The sequence below is a fragment of the Emydura macquarii genome, unplaced genomic scaffold (genome assembly GCF_026122565.2).
Source record: "Emydura macquarii macquarii isolate MOO-44397 ecotype Brisbane River unplaced genomic scaffold, CSIRO-AGI_Emac_v2 contig_383, whole genome shotgun sequence".
Classification (NCBI taxonomy): domain Eukaryota; kingdom Metazoa; phylum Chordata; order Testudines; family Chelidae; genus Emydura; species Emydura macquarii.
In genome coordinates this window covers 6818394-6843555 of record NW_027130520.1, presented here as the reverse complement: position 1 = coordinate 6843555, position 25162 = coordinate 6818394, and the positions used below count along the sequence as shown (strand labels likewise).

Below are 25162 nucleotides of genomic sequence, written 5' to 3'. Positions count from 1 at the left end.
CCCCTTATGAATGGGAGCCGTGGAAATGGTTCCTCTGTAATGGAGGGGGACAGGTTTTTATTCCCAGTACTTTCTAATACAAAGGCAAAGGGAGACTTGAGGCTTATACTGGACCTGCGAGGCCAGAACAAGTAGCTCAAAAGAATAAAATTTTGGATGGTCTCCCTAGCCTCTATCATCCCCTCTCTGGATCCAGGCAACTGGTACCCTGCCCTCGATTTAAAGGATGTCTGCTTCTATATTTCCATCTTCCAGGGCCAAAGAAGATCCTGCGTTTCACAATCGGCAAACAACACTACCAGTTTACAGTACTTCCCTTTGGCCTGTCAACTGCACCCTGCATGTTCACCAAATGCATAGCAGTGGTTGTGGCTTACCTCAGATGGCGGGGTATACAGGTTTACTCTTACCTGGATGATTGGCTCATCAGGGGTCGATCAAGGATGCAGGTCCACCACAGCAGCGAGATTGTCCAGCTCACTTGCGAGGCGCTGGGCCTGTTGATAAACAGACAAAAGTCAACACTCGTCCCAGTCCAAAGGATAGAGTTCATAGGTACAGTTCTAGAATCCACGTGGGCAAGAGCGCTATTGCCAGAAGACAGGTTCCGGGCCCTGTCAGTGCTTATAGTCCAAATGTCAGCCCTACCCACTCCCTACAGTCAGAGTGTGCCTCTGGCTTCTGGGACACATGGAAGCCTGTATTTACGTGGTCCAACACACCAGGCTATGCCTCAGACTTCTGCAGATGTGGTTGGCGACAGTGTACTCACGATCCAGGCACCACCCAGACACAGTCCTTACAATCCCTCTACCGATACTCACTTCCCTTTCGTGGTGGACAATACCACATCATGTGCTCAGAAGAGTGCCTTTCGCAACCCTGTGGCCAATGCAGTCGTTTGTGTCAGATGCTTCAGATCTAGGGTGGGAGGCTCACCTGGGCACCATCCAGACCTGGGACATCTGGTCCGAGGATGAGCAGGCATCAATGTCCAGGAGCTCAGAACAATTTGATTGGCTTGCGAGGTGTTTTTACCCTGGCTATCCGGCAGGGTGGTACAGGTGTCAACAGACAACAGGGCCTCAATATACTATATAAACAGGTTGGGGCGGGGGGGGCAGATCCCCAGGCCCTTTGTCAAGAGGCCATACATCTATGGAACTTCTGCATAGCCCATGACATTCTCCTCGAGGCCGTAAACCTCCCAGGGGTCAGGAATACCTTAGCGGATCATCTCAGCAGGTCGTTTTTCTCTCCACAAGTGGTCCCTGCACAAGGAGGTGACCAAAGCAATCTTCTGGAGGTAGGGTACTCCCTGAGTAGACCTGTTTGCCAACAGGTGAAACAGGAAGTGTGAGCAATTCTGCTCCCTATAAGGTCTGGATGATGGCTCCTTGACCAACACCTTCCTGTTGCCATGGTTGGACAGTCTCACGTACGCCTTCCCACCGATACTACTAATCCACAAAGTCTTTGTAAAATTCAAGAAGGACAAGGCACTGGTCATTCTAATAGCACCAAAAAGGCCTTGCTAGCACTGGTTTGGGATGCTGCTCGATCTATCAGTAGCCCGCTCATGGGCACTTCTGTTGAGACTGGACCTTTTCTTTCAGGACCAGGGCTGGCTGCTTCACCCGGACCTGGCCTCTCTGCACCTGACGGCGTGGCTGCTCCATGACTAAGCTTGGAGGAACATTCCTCCATGACTAAGATTGGAGGAACTAAGCTTGGAGTCCAGCAGATCCTGCTGAGAAGCCGGAAGCCTTCCACCAGAATGGCTTACCTGGCCAATTGGAAATGCTTTACCTGCTGGGCAACCGCTCGCAGCCTCTCCCCATCTGAGGCACTCATCCAGGCCATCTTAGATTACTTACTCCATCTGAACAGGAAGGGTCTGGCCTTTCTCCTCCATCAAGGTGCACCTGGAGGCCATTTCAGCTTTTCATCATCATATACAGGGAAGAATGGTATTCTCACATGACATGACAACCAGATTCCTCAAGGGTTTACAGCATCTTTTTCCACCTATGTGGGACCCAATCCCGCAATGGGACCTCAACTTGGTCCTGTCCAGATTAACTGGACCACCTTTGGAACCTCTACACCCCCCCCCCCCCCCCCCCCCATATTCCCTTCTATACCTATCTTGGAAGGTGGCATTCCTGGTGGCCATTACATTGGCAAGGTGAGTTTTGGAAATTAAGGCCCTGACCTCCGAGTCCCTTTACATGGTCTTCCACAAGGACTAGGTTCAGCTACATCCTCATCCGGCTTTCCTGCCAAAGGTGATATCACATTTCCACGTCAATCAGATGATATTCCTTCCGGTCTTCTGTCTGAAGTCCCATAACTCTGCTGAGGAGAAGCAGAACTAAACCCTTCCACAGGTCTACTCAGCTCTTTGTCACTGTTGTTGAATAGATGAAAGGGCAGCTGGCATCACAGAGAATATCATCATGGATCACAACTTACATCCAGGCCTGCTATGAGCAGGTGGGGGTTGCTCATCTGGCTTTGCTCACGGTTCACTCAACGAGAGCACAGGCAGCTTCAGTGGCCTTCCTGACCCAGGACCTATCCAGGACATATGTAGGGTGGTAACCAGATCTTTGGTGCTCACCTTTACGGCCCACTATGCTATTACACAGCAGACTAGGGATGACGCTGGCTTTGATAGAGCTGTACTACAGTTAGCACATCTGTGAACTCCTGCCCGCCTTGATAAATACTGCTGGTAAGTCACCTAATTTGAGAATGGACATGAGCAAACACCTGAAGAAGAAAGAAGGGTTACTTAACCTTCGTAACTGTTGTTCTTCAAGATGTGTTGCTCATGTCCATTCCAGAACCCACCCTCCTTCCCCTCATATTGGAGTTCCGGCAAGAAGGAACTGAGAGGGAAGGGGACCAGCAGCAACTATACTGGCACATGTGCGTGCCACTTCAGGGGGCGCCAAAGGCAGCCCTACGGATACCACTAGGGGAAAAATTTCTGGCACCAGTGCATATGGTGTACATCCACCTAATTTGAGAATGGACATGAGCAACACATCTCAAAGAGCAACACTTACGAATGTAAGAAACCATTCTTTATCCAGCCACAGAATTGTGGAGTGTGTGGGGCTGTAACTAAGATAAATGAGGCAGGTCACTCCTCTCAGAGCTATTGGTTCTTGTTCTGTTCAGATGTAGGCAAATGGACACTGCATTGATTTACACTTGGTTCATGTACTTGATTTTTTTTCTGCAACCATAAGGGCTGCTAACTGTTTTCTAATGAAGGCTGAGAATCTGGAGCACATTTCTGCAACAAATTCCAGAGCCATGGAATCATCAAATACACAGCGGGCCATGACTAGAAGTTAATTGTCCCAAATCTGTCAAAGAGAGAGGAGCTGAATTTATTGCAGCAGTGGCCCCTTTGTCTTTTTACCAATCTTGTGGAAGCCCTGCATGGAAGGAGCTCCATAGGTTTAGGTGGTTGTAGAGCCAGGAAGAGCAGCTCTTATTGGCAAGAGTTAATGCTGATCATGCAGTATTATTCCTGTGGATTTCTAATCAGCATTGTCAAAACCCTTTTGGGGTATCGCTGTGACATTCCCTTCTGCAATCTGAATTGGTGTATAGCTATCACCCCAATCTCTCAGTCCAGTAGCCCATCTTGCACTTGCTCTGCTGTGTGAACTTCCACTCCTGGGTCAGTCCACACATAGTCTCCTGCAAGCAAGTGTCCCTCAACTCAGTGAGTGAGTGCTTCTGGCCAGCCACTCATGGGATTATGCAATAGAATGACCCCAGCGAACACCCTCAGTCCCAGATGCAGCTCTAGGAACTTCCATCTTGCAATGTTCAGTGCTGCCCACTGAATCTTGCAAGCTCATAATTTGTTCATCAATTTATCAAAGAAATTGATATGCACTAGCTCTGTCACTTTAAATGAAGTCTCTACACACGCTCAGACCACATGCACTGCTTTAGATAAAACAAACAAACACATGTATTAAGTACAGAAAGATTTTAAGTGATTATAAGTCAGAGGAATATAAATCAGATTTGATCTGGATGAAATAAAAGCAAAACACGTTCTAAACTAAGCTTAACACTTTCAGTAACCTTACAAAATCAGATAATGCTCACCACAGGCTGGCTGATCTCCTTCAGCCAGGCCCTCCCCCTGTGGACAGTCCTTCAGTTGCTTGATGTTGTTTGTAGGTGGAAGTGGAAGAGAGAGCTCCAGATTGCAAAACAACTCTTCTTTTAACATGTTCCTTTGCCCCCCTCTAGAGTCAGGTGACAGACAATGTCTGGCATGGCTTCCTCCACTTGAATCAATGAGCATCCCCTTATTGATGCTTAGACTAGTCTATTGTTCCTGGAATAACTGGGTTGTTTTATGCATGCCTTAATGAGGCGTGAACTACCTCTCTACTTTTGGAGGGTTTTGCTTAGATCTGCCTCAAACCATTAGACACATATTTGGGAATATTACATAGCTGAGCTTCATAACCATCCATATGACATTGCAACAAACATACTACTATAACAACAATGTTCAGTATGTCATGAGCATTCCAAAAACACCTTACAATGACATACTTTGCATTAAACAGTACACAGTTACACTATAAGGGTGAACATGAATGATACACAATCACACCATAAGGTGTACATTGTGACACACTGTGCCCCATCTCATAAGCCAGACATGGGTGGAGAGTCCATGGTAGGATGGCAGCATGGGTTCAGAGGAGCTCAAGGACTAATGGAGGAGGGATTTCTACAGACGTTCTCATACAGCTGTAAAATTTTCCCATGAAAGTAAGAATAGGAGTGGGTGATGATGGAGAGCCTCATTCCCCTCCTCCCCCTGACATCAGACTGCAAATCACCTCATTAAGCCTGCATGATCTGCAAAAACTCCACAAGAAGAGACTTGCAGAGTTTTCTAGGAGGTTCCTATAGTTCTCCTGTTGGTTTTCCAACTATGAAGGTGAACCCAGGTCCTTTTTAGCAGGAGCCTTTTGTGTGATGTTAATGAGGCATTTGACTGACGGAGCTAACAACAATATCCTGACGCTTTTTTCTACCTGGAAAATGAAGGGGAATGGTTCAGGCTGGAGGCTTGTGACCAGATGCACCCTTGTATTCATACCCTATATGCTAGTGTAATATTCTTTGTACAAAATATGCCTTAGGAGGTATCATTTGAAAATTAACTCACTGGTCAATAATATCATGGTGAAATGTGTGGAGCAACATTATGTGTAAAGTTATGAAATCCTTCCATATGATGTTAAAGGCACATGTTCAAACTCAGGTAGCCCCAATTAGGTAGAACTGGTCAAGCAGGTCTGTTTTAAACAAAGGTATGTGTGTTTATCTTGCATATAACCTGTAAATAGAGTCCTCAGACAGTGAGAGGGGAAAGAAAAGACAAAATCTGAATCTCAGCAAACATAGGGGGAGAAGGAACAGCATGGCATCTCTTACCCACCAGACTCCTTGCTCTCAGCCGGAAAGAACTGTGGGTAGAAGTCTCTCTCAGGAAAGTGCATTTCAAAGAGTGACAGCTATACAAGATGATAAATAACAGTCAGCATGGATTTGTCAAGAACAAACCATGTCAACCAACCTAATAGCTTTCTTTGACAGGGTAACAAGTCAGGGGGGGGGGGGGAACAGTAGACTTGGTATATCTTGACTTTAGTAAAGCTTTTGACACTCTTGCATGACCTCATAAACAAACTAGAGAAATACAACCTAGATGGAGGTACTATAAGATGGGTGCTTAACTGGTTAGAAAACTGTTCCCAGAGAGTAGTTATCAGTGGTTTATAGTCAAGCTGGAAGGGCATATCAGTGGGGACCTGCAGGGGTCTGTTGTGTTCAGTGTCTTCATCAATGATTTAGACAATGGCATAGAGAGTACACTTATAAAGTTTGCAGATGATACCAAGCTAGGAGAGGTTGCAAGTGCTTTGGAGGATGGGATTAAAATTCAAAATGATCTGGAGAAATGGTCTGAAGTAAATAGGATGAAATTCAATAAGGATAAATGCAAAGTACTCCACTTAGGAAGGAACAATCAGTTGCACACATACAAAATGGGAAATGACTGCCTAGGAAGGAGTACTGCGGAAAGGGATCAGGAGGTCATAGTAGATCAAAGCTAAATATGAGTCAACAGTGTAACATTGTTGCAAAAAAAGCAAACAACATTCTGGGATGTATTAGCAGGAGAGTTGTAAACAAGACACACAAAGTAATTCTTCAAGTGATGGTCCCTATGTGGATTCCATCGTGGGTGCAGCGCTGGAGTCGGAACTATTGAAAGCAGTGTCCATCAACCCACGTGCATGCCTCGCATTGCCCACATGGTGCGTCCGAGGTCTTGTGTCCACGCAGGTCAACGCCCTCTCAGTTTCCTCTTGCCACCACATGGCTAGAGTCAGAATATCTTCTCCTCCTCCTCAGATCTGCGTAGCAAGTAAACTTTCCCTTCTTTAGCAATTAGAATCATTAGTAATCGTTAATAATTAGTCTTAGCATAGTTTTAAAAAAAGTAATAGTTAAAAGTTTAAAGTTAGAGTTAGATAAATCTCCAAGTTTTTTCCCCATCCCATTTGTGTGGGGAAGTATGCCAAAACCAGTAGGGTTTAAGAACTGCGCCAGGTGCCCTCGGTCCTTCTCAGTAAGCAACAAGCATCAGAGCTTTTTATACTGCTTGGGGGAATCCCATATAGTTTCACGGTGCTCTATCTGCCACTTCTTCCTGTTGAGAACATGGGAGGCGAGGCAATTTAGACTTAGCTTCTTCCATAAGGAATTTTCAATGCATCCTCGTGCGCACCAGGAGGTGGCACTGGCGGACCCGCTAGAGTGCCCATCCGAATCAGTGACTCCAGTGCCACCAGCCGCACTGGTACCAGCAGAGCTATCGACACTGGCCAAAACACATAAGAAGAGACATGGCCATGGGCATTAAGAGTGGATCCCTGAGAGGGACCACCTCTAAACGCCGCGTTCCCTCCACAAGCCACGATCAGCCAAGTGAGAAATCGTGAGCGGATTCGATGGCTCCGGCACCCAAAAGGGCTAAGGAAGACAAGAAAATGAAGTACGTTGTCAGCCCGCCCACCTCTGAAGCCACTATGGACTACAGACCCTCAACAAGTCCTCTAGACCCAGTACCATGCACTCCAGACCGCCTATCATCGTTGACCCCCATGGCAGACCTCCTGCAACTTATGGAGGGCTCCACTTGTAAGGAGACTCAGGACGCCATATGGCCCCCGTCTCTGGCTGAGGAACCATTACTATTGCACCACTGACTGGTACAACCATACTTTACGGTTCCAACAGTAACACCAGCTCCACAGCCACAGCACGTCCCACAAGCTTGGCCGGCACCGCAGCCCGTGCAAGCTCCGTAACCTTCACCAGATCCGCATGCACCAATGGCACAGCCACTACTAGAACTATCAGAATCTGACTGGTCATCTGAACCAGAGCACCAACTCTCCCCAGGACACAGCCCACAAATGCCACCACAACAACAGTGGTTTAGATACCCACAGGGCCCGCATACAAGCTTCAACAGACCCCACTAGCAGGGATGGGATCCTTATTACAACCGGGTAACAACATCTCATCCCCCTTCAGTATATACTGCACCATCGGTATTCAAAGAACACATGGGCCACAGCACCGCCAGTACCACCAGGTCCATCAGGACCAATGGATCCACCATCCACCTATGGGAGCTTCATCGTTACCAGACGACGCCATCATTCCGCCATCTGCTTCTCCACTGGATGATCATGTACACTGTCAAGAGCTCCTTAAGACGCGTGGCAACAACCGTGAAACTGCCAACGGAAGATGTCAGGGAGTCACAGAGTGAATTCCTGGACATCCTTCAACAGACAGGCCACACCAGGCTAGTGTTACCAATTCACAAGGCCATTTTACAGCCTGCACAAGTACTCTGGCACACCCCAGCATTCTGTGCACCAACACTCAAATGTGCCGAATGCAGGTATCTGGTGCCAGCCAAAAACACCAATTTACTCTTCATGCACCCACCACCTAATTCACTGGTGGTCCAAGCTGCGGTGTAACGGGCCAGAAAATGACATCCGAGAACCACCCCTCCAGACTGGGCTGCAAAAAAATTAGACCTTGTCAGCTGCAAGGTATACTCCTCTGCTGGCCTTCAGTTCTGCATAGCCAGCTATCAGGCCATACTGGCAAAATATGACTTCAAGTCTTACTCTAGGCTAGCAAAATTCCAGACCTCGTTGCCAGAGAACAAACGTGAGCAGTTCCAGGCCTTATTCAATGAAGGAAAACCGGTCTCCAAAGTCTCCGTCCAGGCAGCAGTAGATGAAGCAGACACTGCAGCACAGTCCCTAGCATCAGGACTTATACTGAGATGAGACTCATGGCTACGGACCTCGAGGTTTCCAAAGGAAGTCCAAACGACCCTAGAAGATTTGCCGTTTGACAACCAAAAACTATTCAGTGACGACAGATGAGTCTCCACTCCTTGAAGGACTCCAGGGCCACATTTCGATCACTGGACCTTTATACTCCAGACCCTACAAGATTCCAACACAAGCAAGCATATCGGCCTTGATAGCAACCGAGACTCAATTATCAAACCTACCAACCCCTACCCTCCACAGCCACAGGAGCAGCAGCACCACCAACAGCGCTTACAACATCCTCACCACTTTCCAGCCACCATGCCTGCCACCTATACCCCACACCAATGTCCGAGGCAACAATTTTGACTCTCATCAACCTGACTTCAGCTCCCCCCCACATTCGATTCGGAGGCTGTCTTGTTCCCTTTTACGACAACTGGAGCAGGATTACTACTGACCAATGGGTGCTAGACATTGTACAACAAGGCTACTCATAATAATTCCACACCTTCCTGCCACAAGCCACCAAGGCAGATGCAAATCAAAGCCATCTCCTGCGCCTGGAGACTCTAGCACTGCTCCAAAAGGGGCCATAGAGCGAGTCCCCTACTGCTACAGGAACCATGGGTTCTACTCCCCGTACCGCCTCATCCCAAAGAAGCAGGAGATCTCAGACCCATTCTGGACTTACAGGTGCTCAACAAATTAATCTGCAAATTCCACTTTCAAATGGTAACAGTATCACAAATCACCCTCTTCCTTAATCATGGAGCCTGGTTTGCAGCTTTCTATATGAAAGACGCATATTTTCATGTGGATATCCACCCAGCCCACTGCAAATTCCTTCGCTTTCAAGTTGGGCAATCACACTATCAGTTCCGCGTTCTCCCCTTTGGGATAGCTACTGCACCATGGGTATTCACGAAAGTCTTTGCAGTCCTGGCAGCGTACATGCGATGATGGGGCCACTCCCTGTTTCCTTACCTGGATCCTTCCTGATGACTGATTACTAGTGGCATTGTCACGCGAATGCCTGCTAGTGATGACCTAAACCTTAAAATATCTGTTCACCGAACTCGGCATATGTATCAACAAGGACAAATCTACTCTCATTCCGACCAAAAACCTCACATTTATCAGAGCCATTCTGGATTCTCAAGTAGTATGGGTGTTTCTCCCCAGAGACCGCTACACCACCCTTACAAGCATCATTGCACGATTACAACACCATCCACGCACGCGTGTTCAGCTGTGTCTCTCTCTCCTTGGACACATGGCAGCATCTATATCGGTCACTCCGTATGCCTGATTTCACATGCGCTGCCTACAACATTGGTTACAGATAGTTTATGACCCGCAAAAGGACCACCTGGACAAATGGGTTTCCCTCCAGCCAAGAGTGCTAGCCTCTTTGGCATGGTGGCGAGACCCCTCCAAAGTTCTGGTGGGCATATCTTTCCACTAACACAAACCAGACACAATCCTCATAACAGACGCATCACTTGTGGGCCTGGGGGCTGTGGTTTCCCAGAGAGGCGAGGATTCATATCACCATTCTACAAATGAGTGGTTTGACCTGCCTGCCATGACCTCCTTCCTCTACTCCAGGGCAAACATGTTCAGCTCTTGACGGACAACATGTTGACAGTAGTCTATGTAAACAAACAAGAGGGGGCCAGATCCCTATCCCTATGCCAGGAAGCAATCTGCCTATGGAATTGGGCCTGCAACACAATATAACATTACAAACGACACACTTACCTGGGACAGACAATGTCCTTGCGGATTAACTGAGCCGCTCCTTCCATCAGTCCCACAAATGGGAACTCCATGACCCCATTCTCCTGTGTTATGTTAAATCCTTGGAAAGTACTTGTATTCAGAGAGAAATCAGCACGGAACATGGCGATGAAAAGCCTTTACTGAACTACACTAAAAACAGCCAGGACTGGCTGAGCTATCTCTGAGTAGTCTAACTCTATTGCTACGGCAACAAGCTAAGCTCTGTTGCTACGGCAACATAGGCAATAAGGCAAGACACAAAAGTTGCAACATATTCCTCCCCCCTTAATGAAAACTCCCATTTAACAAAACAATCACTGAACTAGGGAATAAGCCTCAGTTCCCAGCTAAACCTCAGGGATTATTCTGCCCCATAAATGGGTTTGCCCTAGCTAAAGATCCAGCCATTGAGGAGGCCTTGTCTGGTGTTCTTGCATCGGAAGGTGTTATTGGTGCAGGTCTAACAATGGGCTCAGGACTCGTAGCTTGAACAGGTGAGGATGTTGTATTTGCTTGAACAGGGGAGGGGGCTGTATCTGCTGCAGAGGTGGATGGAGAAGGGGAGTCAGGAATGAGTGACTCTTGACTCAATATCTCACCTGTAATGGTGAGGTCAGGCAGTTCAGTTGGAGATGTGTCCTTGGGACATATAAGACCTGGCAACAACTGAGCTACATGCTGCTGCCAAGTGAGGTCATCTGCAGTCTGGACAGTGTAGGAAACAGATCCTGTCTGGGCAATGACTGTAGCAGGAACACATTTGGCTCCAGAAGCAGAGTTCTGAACTAGGACAGGCAGTTCAGGACTAAAGGTTCGATCTTTTGCTGTGGACGTCTGATGACTTGGTTTTGCTGTTGACATTGCACAACTTGTTGTGCTTTGGCAGATTTCAGCTGATCAAAGCACAACTGTCGTCCCATTATTAGAAAGGCCGGAGACGCTTTGGTTGTAGCATGAGGTGTGTTTCTGTAGGATAGTAAGAAGGTGTCCAGAGGCTTTGGAATGGACGAATGTCCCTTTGCAGATCTTAAAGCTTCTTTCATGGTCTGCACAAACCTTTCAGCTAACACATTGGTGGATGGATGATATGGTGCTGAAGTGATGTGATGTATCCCATTTGCTTTCATAAAATTTTCAAACTTCTGAGATACGAACTGCAATTCGTTGTCGCTCACAAGTTGTTCTGGCAGACCAAAATGACTAAAGATTTCACGCAGTTTCTGGATAGTAGCTTTAGCAGTAGTGAACGGCATTAGACTTCTGGCTAGTAGACATCTACAACAACCAGGAACATGCTTCCTTCAAATGGGCTAGCAAAATCAACGTGAATTTGCTACCACAGGCTTTCAGGCCAGTCTCATGGGTGTAGGGGCGCCAACTGAGGCACGTTCCTCACACTTTGACATTAAGTACAAGCTCTTGCCTTCTCTTCAATGGCACTGTCCAGGTCAGGCCACCAAAAGTAGCTTCATGCAATTTCTTTCATGTGCACTATTCCACAGTGACCTGAATGTAGCTGTTCTAACATCTGTGATCTCAGTAGTGGTGGAATAATGACGCACATCCCCCACAACAAGCACCCAGAATGGATTGATAACTCCATCCTCCTGGACATGTAGGGAAGAAGGTTGGGCGAAACCTGGGAGTTCTGTAGAGATGTTCCATGCATCACTAGGTCCATAACTTGGGATAGTACTGGGTCAACGCGAGTTGCCTTCTTTACTTGAGTAGCAGTGATGGGTGTGTTCTCTACCTGTTCAAAGTAGAAGATTTCTTTCTGGCCAATATCTTGATGTTAAACTGGTAAAGGCAGCCTTGAGAGACCATCTGCATTGCAGTGCAGATTGGATTTCCCGATATCTGATCTCGTGTGTGCGCGCGGAAAGCAACAATGCCCATTGTTGCTTGTGACTAGCAACCAATGGTGGAATGCCTGTGTGTGGTCCAAAAATTGATGTTAGAGGTCGATGGTCAGTGAGAAGTGTGAACTTCTGTCCAAACAGGTACTGGTGAAATTTCCGAATTCCAAGAACAATTCCCACTGCTTCATGTTCGATTTGGGTTTAGTTAGTTTCTGCTTTGCTTAAGGTGCGTGAGACAAAAGCAATAGGTCTCTCCTCTCCCAAAGGCATAATATGTGACACGACCGCTCCCACTCCATAAGGGGAGGTATTGCAGGCCAACTGCAGAGGTAAGGATGGATCAAAATGCATCAGAACCTCTGAATTTAGCAATGCACGTTTAGCCTCGTTAAATGCAGCATCACAGGCTTCAGTCCATTCCAGACCTTATTCTAGCCAAGAGGTTCATGTAGTGGTTTTAGTAGTGTTGCTAACTGTGGAATAAACTTTCCATAATAGTTCAATAGCCCTAAAAAAAAAAAAAGCAAAGTTGGCTTAAGTTTTGAGGAGGTGGAGCTTCCACAATAGCCTTGACTTTTGCAGGAGCCTTACAAAGGCCAGTAGCATCTATGATACGTCCCAAATATTCAACAGAGGGCTGGAAGAATTCACATTTGTCTTTGTGGTCTCATGGGCCATACTCTTCCAGTCTTTGTAGGGCAGCCTCTAAGTTCTCAAGGTGATCCTCCTCATTCTTGCCAGTGACCAAGATGTCATCAAGATAGCACTGGACTCCTGGCAAGCCATTCAAGCGCTGGTTCATAGCCTTCTGGAACAAAGCTGGAGCAGACATTATTCTGAAGGGCAAGCGACAGTATCAGTACAGCCCTTTATGTGTCATGATAGTCAACAGCTCTTGGGACTTCTCATGGATGTGCATCTGTAAATACGTCTGATTCAGATCAATCTTGCTGAACTTTTGGCCACCAGCCAAGCCAGCGAAGAGGTCATCGATGCGGGGAAGAGGGTATTGCTCAACACCGGGTTAACAGTTACCTTAAAATCCCCACAAATCTGAATGGAGCCATCTTTCTTCAATACTGGAATGATTGGGGTTGCCCATTGGCTGTGGGTAACTGGTACTAGGACTTCATTTTTGACTAGGTGCTCCAGGTCCACTTCAACTTCTGGCCTGATGGCACATGGCACAGTTCTGGCTTTCAGACATTTTGGTTGGTTGTCAGGCTTAATGTTTAATTTCACAGTGATTCTCTTCAGACTTTCCAGATCCTCTCCAAAAACAGCAGCATGTTTCTTTAATACAGCTGTCAGATCTATTTCTTCTTTAGCCATCCTATGCACTTCTGCTCAGTTCAGCTGGATCTTCCTAAGCCATGACCTTCCCATTAAGACTGGGTAATTGCCTACCACCACAAACAGTGGCAATTTAGCAGTCTACCCACTGAGCACCACCTTGACAACAGTAGTGCCCAACATGGATACAGCTTCTCCAATGTACATCTTCAGAACAGTTTTTGTCGGATTAAGCAGGAGATGCTTTAGCTTCTTATACACAGTGTCTGAGACCAGTGAAACTGCTGTGCCAGTGTCCAGTTCCATGCGTACAGGTTTACTTTCCAACAGTGGGGTTACCCAGTATTCATGTGAGCCAACTGCCATGGACATGATATGGAGTGGCACTTCTTCTTCTGACTGGGTGCCACTTTGATCATCTTGAGTCTGCTCTACCGCGTGCAGATTTTCCTTTTTGGTCTGCCAGACACAGCAGGCTTCTTTTTCTCCAGTTTGCCTATTCTCTTTGACTCTTCTTTCTTTTGTTTGCAGGCATGCTCAATGTGTCCCTTTTTGCCACATTGTTGACACATTGGGTCTTTACACCAGAATTCCAATGCATGGCGACCCAGCTTTCCACAACGGTAACATTCCCGGATTCCCACTGTCTTGTGGGTAGTTTCTTGTGACACCTTATGCACTCTGGTTGATGCACTGAGCTGTTGGTCTTCCTTTGCAGTCAGCTCCAATTTCAATGGCCTTCTGCCAGGTGAGCAGGGCGTCTGTCAATAGGCACTTCTGTATTGCTTCTTTGTGCAGACAACACACTAACCTATCACGTATCACCTGTCATTTAAAACATCATTAAAATCAGAGTGCTTAGGAAGCTTCTTCAGAGCTGCTAAAAATTGTTTCACTTTCTTCTTGATTCCTTTTGTGGAACCTAAATCTCTTTGCAATTACCAGCGGTTTTGGAGAAAAATGTGCCTCCTGGTTTTCACAATGTCACTGTAAGATTTTTGTCTCTGGCTTATCAGGGTGCACTAGCTGCACAATAAAGTATAAGTTTTAGATCCAACAACACTTAAGAAAATGAGCACCTTCTTTGCATCTGTAATTTCATTTGCAATAACAAAAAGTTGAAAATGCTCAGTATATGAATTCTATTCCTCTAGTGTCTCATCAAAAGGTCCCAGGGGCCCCATAAGTGTAGCCATTGCTGCCCCTCTTTTTTTTTTTTTTTCTTTTCTTTCTTTTGTCTTTTAGTGTCTTTTATTCATGTGTGTTAGGGTCGTTCACACACAATTTCTGGTAATTTCCATTAACTAGCACTGCTTTTGTTCCTTCCCCATTCCCAGTCTGTCTGCTTCACTTTGGTCAGAACAAAGCACAGCCTATTTTAGTTTCAGTTTGAACCGTCGGTGTAAACAGGCCAACTCCCAAAACAGCAAAAAGTTTTTTTTCTTACATTGACTTTTACTTTTTTTGCTGGTGCAGCACACGTCGATCCCATCCTCCATCACCACTTTTGTTATGTTAAATCCTTGGAAAGTACTTGTATTCAGAGACAAATCAGCATGGAACACAGAGAGATGCAAACCCAGGACAAGTCTTTATTGAACTACACTAAAACCAGCCAGGACAGGCCGAGCTATCCCCTAATAGTCTAACTCTATTGCTATGGCAACAAGCTATACTCTGTTGCTATGGCATAAGGCAAGACAAAATACACAACATCCAGGATGTCTTCCCCCACATGGGACCTCTTTGCCTCGGCAATAAACAGAAAACTTCTCCTCTTCTGTTCCAGGGGGCTCCTTGGGAGGAGGGTCACAGGGAGACACCTTCCTCTGGTACACTTTTCTGCCTTTTCTGATCATCCCTCGAGTACTCAGCAAGCTGAAACAAGATCAAGCACACATACTCATAGCCCCGTCCAGGCCCAGACAACATTGGTACTCGGATCTACACCTGTCGATCCACCCTCCAATCCCTCGCCCCCTCCTTCCAAACGTGCTTACCCAACAGCACAGCCACATCCAGCACCCCAATCCAGCACTACTCCACCTCATAATTTGGTATTTGGATGGGGCTTGCAGGTAGACAATGCTTGCTCCTCCCCAGTGCAGCAGATGCTCACACATAGACACCATCCCATGACCAGGGTTTGTTATCAGGCCAAATGGCAACAGTTTACCCAATGGTCTTCAGACAATCATCACTCACTATCAACCATGAGTATTCCAACCGTACTGGACTATCTCCTCTACCTATGATGACTAGGGTTCACACATTCCTCCATAAAAGTTCACCTAGCAGCCATTAGTGCTTTCCTTCCACCTGTGGATGTCTCCTCTGTCTTTTGTCATCAAACCGTTGCTAGATTTATGAGAGGCATACTCAACTTGATTCTAACCATCAGTAACCCCATCCTGGCCAGGGACCTCAACGCTTTCAACAATTATAAGGCCACGCTTTGAACCCCTATCCTCCTGCTCCCTCACTTACCTATCTATGAAAATAATCTTTCTTGTGGCTATTACCTCAACTCGATGGGTTAGTGAACTAGCGGCCATGATGGCAGACCCGTTTTACCATCTTTCACAAGGACAAAGTCTCCCTGCAACTTCATCCCAAGTTTCTTCCTCAGCAGGTTATTCACCTTCCCATTTTCTACCCTAAACCTCACTCTTCCACCAGGGAGAGGAACCTACACTTCCTTGATGTCAGGCAGGTGCTAGCCTTCTACCTCCAACACACCCATCCCTTCAGGACTTCGCCAAAATTCTTTGTGGCAATAGCGGACCGCTGCAGGGGGCATGCTCTTTCTTCCCAATGTATCACTCACTGGATCATTCGCTTTATCGGGAATGCTACTCCCTCGCCAAGTCCAACTTCCACCTTGTGTCAAGGCGCACTCCACAAGAGCACAAGCGACTACAATGGCCTTCCTTGCCGACATTCCATGGCAGGCTATTTGCAAAGAAGCAACTTGGACTTCCATACATACGTTAACAGCTCATTACACTTTAGCTAATGCCACCTTCATCGATGTGCCAGTGGGCACTGCAGTACTATAACTCTGGCATCCATGGAGCCCTAGCCCCGCCTCCATACTGATTACCGCTAGCTACACTTCCCCTGATGGAATCCACATAGAGACCATCACTTGAAGAAGGGGCGGTTACTTACTGTAACTGATGGTTCTTCGAGATGCGTGATCCCTATCTGGATTTCAGTCCCACCCCCCGTCCCTTCTGTTTAGGTATTGATGCCTGATAGTAAGAGGAAATGGAGGGGGCACTGACCAGTGCGGACACACAAGACCTCAGATGCACCACGTGGACAAAGCAAAGCGTGCAAATGGATTGACACACTGCTTTCAACTGTTCTGGCTCCAGCATATGGTGCATATGCGCACCCATGATGGAATCCAGATAGGGACCACACATCTCAAAGAACCATCGGTTACAGTAAGTAACTACCCCTTCTGCTCGACTCCACACTGATTAGGCCTCAGCTGGAGTATTGTGTCCAGTTCTGGGCACCACATTTCAGAAAAGATGTGGGCAAACTGGAGAAAGTCCAGAGAAGAGCAACAAAAATGATTAAAGGTCTAGAAAACATGACCTATGAGAGAAGATTGAAAAAATTGGGTTTGTTTAGTCAGGAGAAGAGAAAATTGAGGGGAGACATAACAGTTTTCAAGTACATAAAAGGTTATTACAAGGAGGAGAGGGATAAATTGTTCTCATTAACCTCTGAGGATAGGACAAGAAACTATGGGCTTAAATTGCAACAAGGGCAGTTTATGTTGGACTTCCTAACTGTCAGGGTAGTTAAGCACCGGAATATATTGCCTAGGGAGATTATGGAATAGCCCTCATTGGAGATTTTTTAAGAACAGGTTAGACAAACACCTGTCAGGAATGGTCTAAATAATTCTTAGTCCTGCCATGAGTGCAGGTGACTGGACTAGAGGACCTCTTGAGGTCCCTTCCAGTCCTATGGTTCTATGAAAGTGAGGGGCAAAAACATCCCAAGTTATCTTTCCCTGTCCATCTTTCTCTTTTCACCTAATAAGACAAAATAAATCATGATTGGACCTTCAGAGCAGTTCTTGACTTGAAACTTTGTCAGCAATACTACTAAAAACCTAAGGTAAGAATCTCTTTGAACCAACTCTAGTTTAAGTTTAGAATGTGTTTTATCTTTATTTTTCTTGTAATCATTTCTGACTTTAATTCCTTGTTAATTATACTCACTTAACATCTCTCTCTTTTTGTAGTTAAACTTGTTTTATTCTTTAGTGTTGTGAACTGTGTGGGTAACTCCACTTTAGGTGGCAAGTTGTTGTATATTGTTCCCTTACAGGGACAATGGACCTAAAGTAGCTGAACTGTCTAGGCAAGGGTGGGAGATTCAGGACTGTGTGTGTGTTGCGGGTCACCCTGCAAGTAATAACCAAGGCTGGGTGAAGCCAGAATGGGGCTGGTGTTTGCTGACAGGCTGCTGGGATCACAGTTGCTGAGCCAATACTCTGGCCATACACAGACACTTCGGGTGTGACTTGCATGCTGGCAGGCCGTTTGTGAGTGCCCCAGGTGGGAACTACAGCAGCAAAGCACTGTGAGGCGTCCAAGTTTGCAGGGCTGGGGTGACACAGCTCCTCATTGGTCTGGACTGCACTCTGGAATGTCATAGGGCTTACTTCTGATGAGCCCACTGATGCTTACACCTAAACATAAAAAGTTATTTGAGAGAACCCAGGGTCGTTCTCCAGGAACAGCCTCTGATTTCAGTAAATCCACATCCCCTTTATACACTTCTTGAGGTGGAGTAGTTGGAATCTTGGCTGGGAAGGGCTGCTACAGCCTTCTTGTCAATGGAACTTGTCGAAAAGATTTATACTGGCTTCATCAGGAACAAGCTAGTTGCAGTTATTAGTTGTGAAGAGAGAATAATCTTGTGCCTAGATCCTCTGGTGACTGGCACTTCTCAGGCTTACTGTATTTGAAGACTAGCCTGAATTTTCACTTCAACAAAAGCTTTAGCTATAACTGTGAGAGAACAGGTAAAGAAGGGTGAGATGTGTGTTGTGTCTCCCCGAGAGCAAAGGTGGCTTAAAGCCATCTTTGCACTTTCCCATTTTCTCCCAAAATGGTTGGTGTCACTTAGGTAGAGCCCAAGGAGCTGCTTTTTGTTACAGCAGGACTTACACAGTTGTACACCACATAACCCAGAGCTGCCCCACAATCTCCAGTTCACTGTCTTACGGCCCCACTTCCTCCAGCCTCAGAATTGGCCCTAGATGTGCTCCCTATGCTGGTTCTTCTTCAGTGCTTGTGCTGGAAGAGTTCTCCCATGGCTGGCTAATGAGCTTTTTCAGCTTTCATACACTGTTGTAATAGGGTCTGGGGGGAAAGAGTAGGAGAATCCCTCCCAGTATCAGGGGAACACCCCTAACTGAAAGATTAATCATAGAAATGGAAGAATTTCCTATCTCATGTGAAGTACACTGAACTGCAGAGGTGGGTTTGTGAGAACTGATGGAGATAGAAGGGCCTGGCGGAACAAGTGTCTGTTAAAACCCCTGTACATCCAGATCCCATGAAATACTGGGACATGAGACTTTGGCACTATGTATGAGAATTACAGACCATAACTTGCATTTCCTCTAAAGATAAATAAAACCAAGTTTTTTTTATATTCCATGCAAAATCTTGATTGCTAGAGGCAGAATTCCCATTTGCCCAGGATCTTAGTCTAGGAAAATGATAGTGGCTCTCTTCCAACATCCAGTTATCCATGTCAGTCACTGACAATGTTCTCTTCCAGGCAATCAGCAACATTATTAGCCTAAAGGGCATTGTTTACTTATTGAAATGCAGATTGTATTTTGATGTGGCAGTCACAGTGCCTAGTTTGACGTAAGAGAGGGTACTTGTGATTATGCTACCTGAACCAGGGATACTAATTGATTAGATTTTGGAGGGGAAAATCTAATCTAGATCTCCAGCTAACTAGGGACATCTAAATAGATTTGCTTTTGTCATCTTTTCTCTCAATATCTGAGAGTGAAGTGAATTCAACAAATTGAAGAAATTCTTTAGTAAAATTTACTGGGAGATTATCTGGGTACTTCTGACATAGACGTTTGATACCTTCACTGACTTCGGAACTTTAAATGTTATGTGAAAAATTTGTCAGTACACTACAGGTTTTGACAATATTTTTGAAAGTCTCAATTTGATGTTCTAATGAACTCTTCAGTTTGTCGAAGATTCTGATGAAGGTGTTAACTCTTCTTTTCACTGAATCAGTGGGCAGTTGCATCGTCACATGTCTTCTGTCTCTTCTGGCATTTGGCTGACTTTTACTCAAGCTTAGCAGTCCCTGCAACCCTCTGAATTTCATACTCATCAAAACTATCCGCATTTGTTGAAGAACAGGTCCCAGACTCCTCATTAAGTTTACAGCAGTGGAAAGGTTAATTTGAGCACTTTGCAAGGTTAGACTGCACCTGCTGAAGGCTGAAGTATATCATTCCTGACCTCAGACAAAATACCAGTTTCCAAAGTGCACATTGCATCACTCAGATTCTTCACATCTTTTCTTGTTGCTGATTTTTCACATTCATCATCCTTGATGCTCTCTAGCGCTTCACGGATGTTGGGGTATCCCAGAACAACTGCATTCATAGCTTCAGTGTTGGCACTCCACCGTGTCACTTAGTGAGTGATTTGGGCACTGGCATCCCTTTGATAGTGAATCTCTAAGAATCATCCAACGACTGGTTGATGCAATATATGTCTGAGAACGTTCTTCCAATAAGCACAAGCTTCCAAAAACTGGTTTGCCATTTGGGTATCAATGCTGTCACTAACTTTCTTTGAGCATGATAGCTGCTAAATGACAATGTGTGCTGCTCACTCATTACGTGATTGGTAATGTATGCAGAACTTCTTCCAACCATTGAAGCTTTCACAGAACATTCCCCACTTTTTGGTATCAGAAAATAGGCAGCGATAAAAACAGTACACTTTCTCAGAAGGTGAATAGATGAGTCATTCTCACTTGCCATTCTGTTTGTTAGGCTTCACATATTCAAACACTGACTTGGTCAGATAATGATTCTGATTGGTGTACTCTCACTTTGTCAATGAAAAGTCAGCATCTAGATTCTGGCATTTCTGTGGGCCCTTCAGTCCAATATACAATGAGATCTTTAGAAGCCATGTCCCACTTGCCTGGATTGTTGGAGAAGGCTATTTTTGTATGACTGTCACTGGGAAAGCCTTCAGAGGAGTGAGGTGAGACTGCAGTTAGAGAAGTCACAGGAGGCTGCTCCTTTTCATCAGGTGCAGCAGGGTTCATTTGGGCTGGTATTCGCTTGGACTTCCTCACCACCAGAATTAGTAGGAGGAAAAAACGTTAGAGAAGCACTACATCTTGTCTCTGCTGTCTTTCTTTGGCCTCCTTCAATGTCTGCCATCCTCCTTTCTTTTACATGGTTTCTATTGTCCAGTGTAGGCTACTGTGTACAAAGTTCAGCATTGCTTGGGACCACAAACAATTACTTAGCCTACAAAGACAAAATCACAACCACCATAAATTGAATTCACAATCTTGATGGATTAATTTGTACAAAGCAATATCTAATGAGACAACATTTCTGATTACCCTGCTATTGTTGCTCGGCTGTTACTTCAATATGGAATGGAGGGCCTAAAGTAGGGTCTAAAAATAGGAAGGCCTGAGGCTATAGCCTTATTAGCATATGGGTTAATCCGGCCCTGCTTGGGAGTTTAAATGGTTCCATCAATTAATTCTAGTGACCAAACATTTAATTGGGCCAGTGGCTTTTGACTCTCTGTCATCCCAATTGTAAAATGTTTGCTGTGGTTAAAATGGAAGGTAGGAGAGGGCCGAGGGAATGAAATGCTAGAGGATTCAGCAAAATCAGCTTAGGCCTGAGTGGTTAGTGGAACTTTAGAGGATAAATATTTCCCTGTTTTCTGCTCTGGATCAGTTGAGCTAATGTAAGCCTTTGACACCCTGAGGGAGTGTAAGATAGAAGGAAGTGACTGCTGATTAAGCTGGCTAATAGCCTGAGGGAACAATGCCCTGCCTACTGAGTAAACTGACATTGCTGAGTGGGGGTTGTAGCAGAAATTTTAACAATGACACTTTAAAAGGATAATCTTGTAGAAAGCAGTAAAAAGAAATGTTAACTCTAAAATAAGAGAAACAAATGGTTTAGAAGATAACAAATCATAGCAATTCAGTGTCTGTTGTCTAGCCTGGGTGGTTATTTTCTAAACAGAAAAATGGGAAAAAACAGAGCTTGATCCTGCTCTCACTGAAGTCTCAATGAATGGGAGAACTCTACCTGACAGCAGAATTCCCCATCTTCCTCCCCCCAAACACACACATTCGTGGCTTTGTTCAGTGCTGGCTCATATTACTACCCCTGAGCATTTATACTGCTCTCATTCATAGATCTCAAAACACTTTACAAAGGTGGGAGAACATTATTTTTTCCATTGTACAGATGGGGGAAACGAAGCACACAGAGGTTAAAGGACTTGCCCAACTTGCACACCATGTGAAAGAACAAGGAATAGATCCAGGGCTCCTGACTCTGATACTCTAATCACAAGCCCATGCTGCCTCCCAGCTAAGAGAAAAACCCAATATTGCATAGGTTCACTTAGTTTTTCATGCTACCAAGACTCCATTGTGCTAGGTGCTGTACAGATACAGAAAAAGATAGTTTCTGTCCCAGGAGGCTTACAATTTAAGTGTAAGACAAGAGCTGACAGATGGTGGAATACAAGGACATGATGAGACAATATTGGTGATATGCAGTGGTATTTGTACACCAGCAGCCAAACCATTAAGTTTTTTTTTAGGCATCATGGTAAAGAAGAGTTTTGAGGAGGGATTTGAAGGATAATGAGGTAGCTTTGTGAATGTTTACAGAAAACGCCTCCCATGTGTGTAGGTTAGCATGGGAGAAAGAACAAAGGTGTTTGTTCTAAAATTTAACAAGTGGGCAGTGGAGGCTGGCATCATGAAGTGATCAAAGGCTACCACTGACAGCTCCATTGTGAATGAGAGATGATGGGTAGGGTAATTGTGTGACCCACTCTCTGGAGTGGCTTACAAGCTAGAATATCAAATTTGGGGCAGACTTAAGAAGCAGGGCACAAACACCCAACTGGTTGTGAATACTGTAATTAGATTTCACCAACCAAGTAACAAGTGTAAACTCCTCAGGCACTATACAGCCTTAAGTCACAGACAGTCCCCCAGGGCATTCCAATCTAGATTGCCACCCAAACAAGCTTGATTCTGTGATAGACCATCACTTTACACCAAATATCTGGTTACTCCCATTCCCAAAGGACCATTTACTTACCTCAGGTCAATTTGCACCTTAGATCTCACACCAAAAACAATGCTTCTAGCCAATCCTATAGTAAACTTACTAAATGTTTATTAACTAGGAAAATGAAATTATTTACAAGGTTAACAGATAAACATGCACACACTAATGAGCTGCTGTCTTAGGTTTTAGATGGTAACAGAGCTGCTGACTTATGCCAGCTCTATGTCCATTGGGGCTAACTCAGGTTAATCCTGGGGATCTTTTGCTTATGTTTAGGAATCTTTGTCCGTTAGAGTCCAAGCAAGATAAAAAGACCCCAATTTCTTCTGATCATGGATTTTTATCACCACCTCCCTAGAGTCCAAGCTGATGGACGAGCACTTCTGCATGTAATCTCTTTGTGGGTGGGTGGGGGGAGCAAACGATTAAGTTTTTGTTCCACAATGGCCCATTTGGAGTCAATAGATCTTCTTGATGGACAGGAGATAACATCTTCTGTAGGAATCCAGCATTTTGTATTAGGTGAAGACTTTTTTCCTGTTTGGTGAGTTACATAGTTTCGGAACAAGCATTTTACAGTTCTAAACCGAACACTTAACTATTACCTTATAGTGTGGGATACAGATATTATAAGTAGGGTAAATACATGCAGCATCCTACCAGCATTCCATAAAGTCTAAACACTAATATCTATTTTAACTATACTAACCCTCGGGTGAGCCAGATTGGTTTTCCAGTTGTGCATTTGTCAGTATTCAGTGAGGCCCGGGGCCTTGGCATGAGCTGGTACCTAGTCTATCTGCATCATAAAGTGCTTCCACCTCATTGGAATGAAGGGCCTTGACCATATTGAAATGAAGTGCTGCAGTAAGGTCATTTTTATATTTCCAAAATTAAATTGTTTCAAATTTTTTGTTTTGACTTTTCAGGATGATTGAATTGAAACATCAACATTTCTCACAGAAAAAAAAGTCCGAGTTTCGATTCTCAGGATAGGCTGTAGTGGCCCTTTGTAAAATTTATATTCATACTGAAGGCAATACTCCTTCCATTCCCTGCAATACATTAGGAAATAAAGGCCAATGGGGCTCTTAAGAGAGCTTCTTAATATGCCTCTCTATAGATAGCTATTCCCATATACTCACTTTTATAGTGTGGACCATCCTGGCGATGTGGCACTGGGGGTGAGCCCTGCCCTGATTTCCCCTCTCCCAAGGTATAAATCCAAGCAGACCTGCAGATATTAAAGAGTGCCCCTTTTGGAGGGTCTTGTTTATTAACAGACAAAGCAAACACAAATCCTAAACAAATCCTTCATCTTAGCTGCGAGCCAAAGTCACTCTTAGTTTATCTGATCCACCTGAGTCTACTGCTGGTTTTTCTCTAGGCCCTTTATCCACAGGATTCTCTCAAGGCAGGCCCCTTCCCCTTGAGTCAGGTCTCTTGCCACTACCTGGGTAGCCAAGGGTCCATGGAGATCTATCAACTGCAACTCTTCTCCAGGGCAGCACATAGTGGCAGGAAGCCAGTCTGCCAGGAACTATTTGGGAGATCCCTTTGCTGGAACCAGGCCTTCCTGGATGCCTGCCTTAGAATCATAGAATATTAGAGTTGGAAGGGACCTCAGGAGGTCTAGTCCAACCCCCTGCTCAGAGCAGGACTAACCTCAGCTAAATCATCCCAGACAGGGCTTTGTCAAGCCACAGCTTAAAAACCTCTAAAGATGGAGATTCCACCATCTCCCTAGGTAACCCATTCCAGTGCTTCACCACCCCCTAGTGAAAAACTTTTTCCTACTATCCAACCTAGACCTCCCCCACTGCAACTTGAGCTGCCTTCTGCCTCCCTTTAAGAATATTCTGTTTCTAGGAGTATACCTTCTAGGTTTCCTGCTCTGATGAGTTCTTCTGATCAGCTCTTCTCCTCAGGATCTTCCAGTCTTCTGGGCATACCTACCCTAACTAACCTCAGGTAACCTTTTTATGAGGTTCAGGTGCTTGTTTACCAATTAACCTTTCAGCAGCCAACTGGGGCAGTCACTTACCTCCAGGTGGGGTCTCAGAAGGCAGTGGCAGGCAGATTGGGCCCTGATTCCCCTTAAAGGGACCAGTCACGCGATGAAACTCACTTTATGCAGTTCATGACTTGTGGAAATGGCTAACGGAGTAGAGGCAAGCTTTCATAGGACAGCTGCCTCTTATCCTCCGTAAGCTGTAGTTTCTACTGATGAGGGAGATCGTATCCTAATGAAAATTGAATTGGCTGATTATACGTTCTTTAAAAATGGGTTCTGAGGCTGCAGGGTGCCACTGTAGTTAGAATACAGTCCATTCTTACTTATGCAGAAATAAAATAGCCAGTAAGAACAAAAGAAAGAATATTTCCCAGATAAGGAACCAGATGAAGGACTTCTTAGATTC

The 25162-nt window shown here is 45.3% G+C and overlaps 1 long non-coding RNA gene across 1 annotated transcript; it reads right to left on the bottom strand.

Annotated features, from left to right (window-relative positions):
* Positions 1–18307: 18307 nt before the first annotated feature.
* On the bottom strand, positions 18308–23971 carry LOC137145277 (uncharacterized). Its single transcript, XR_010917625.1, has 2 exons — positions 23888–23971; positions 18308–20933 (listed from the first exon to the last, which is right to left on the bottom strand). It is a non-coding gene; the product is annotated as an uncharacterized lncRNA (long non-coding RNA).
* Between the last annotated feature and the right edge of the window lie 1191 nt (positions 23972–25162).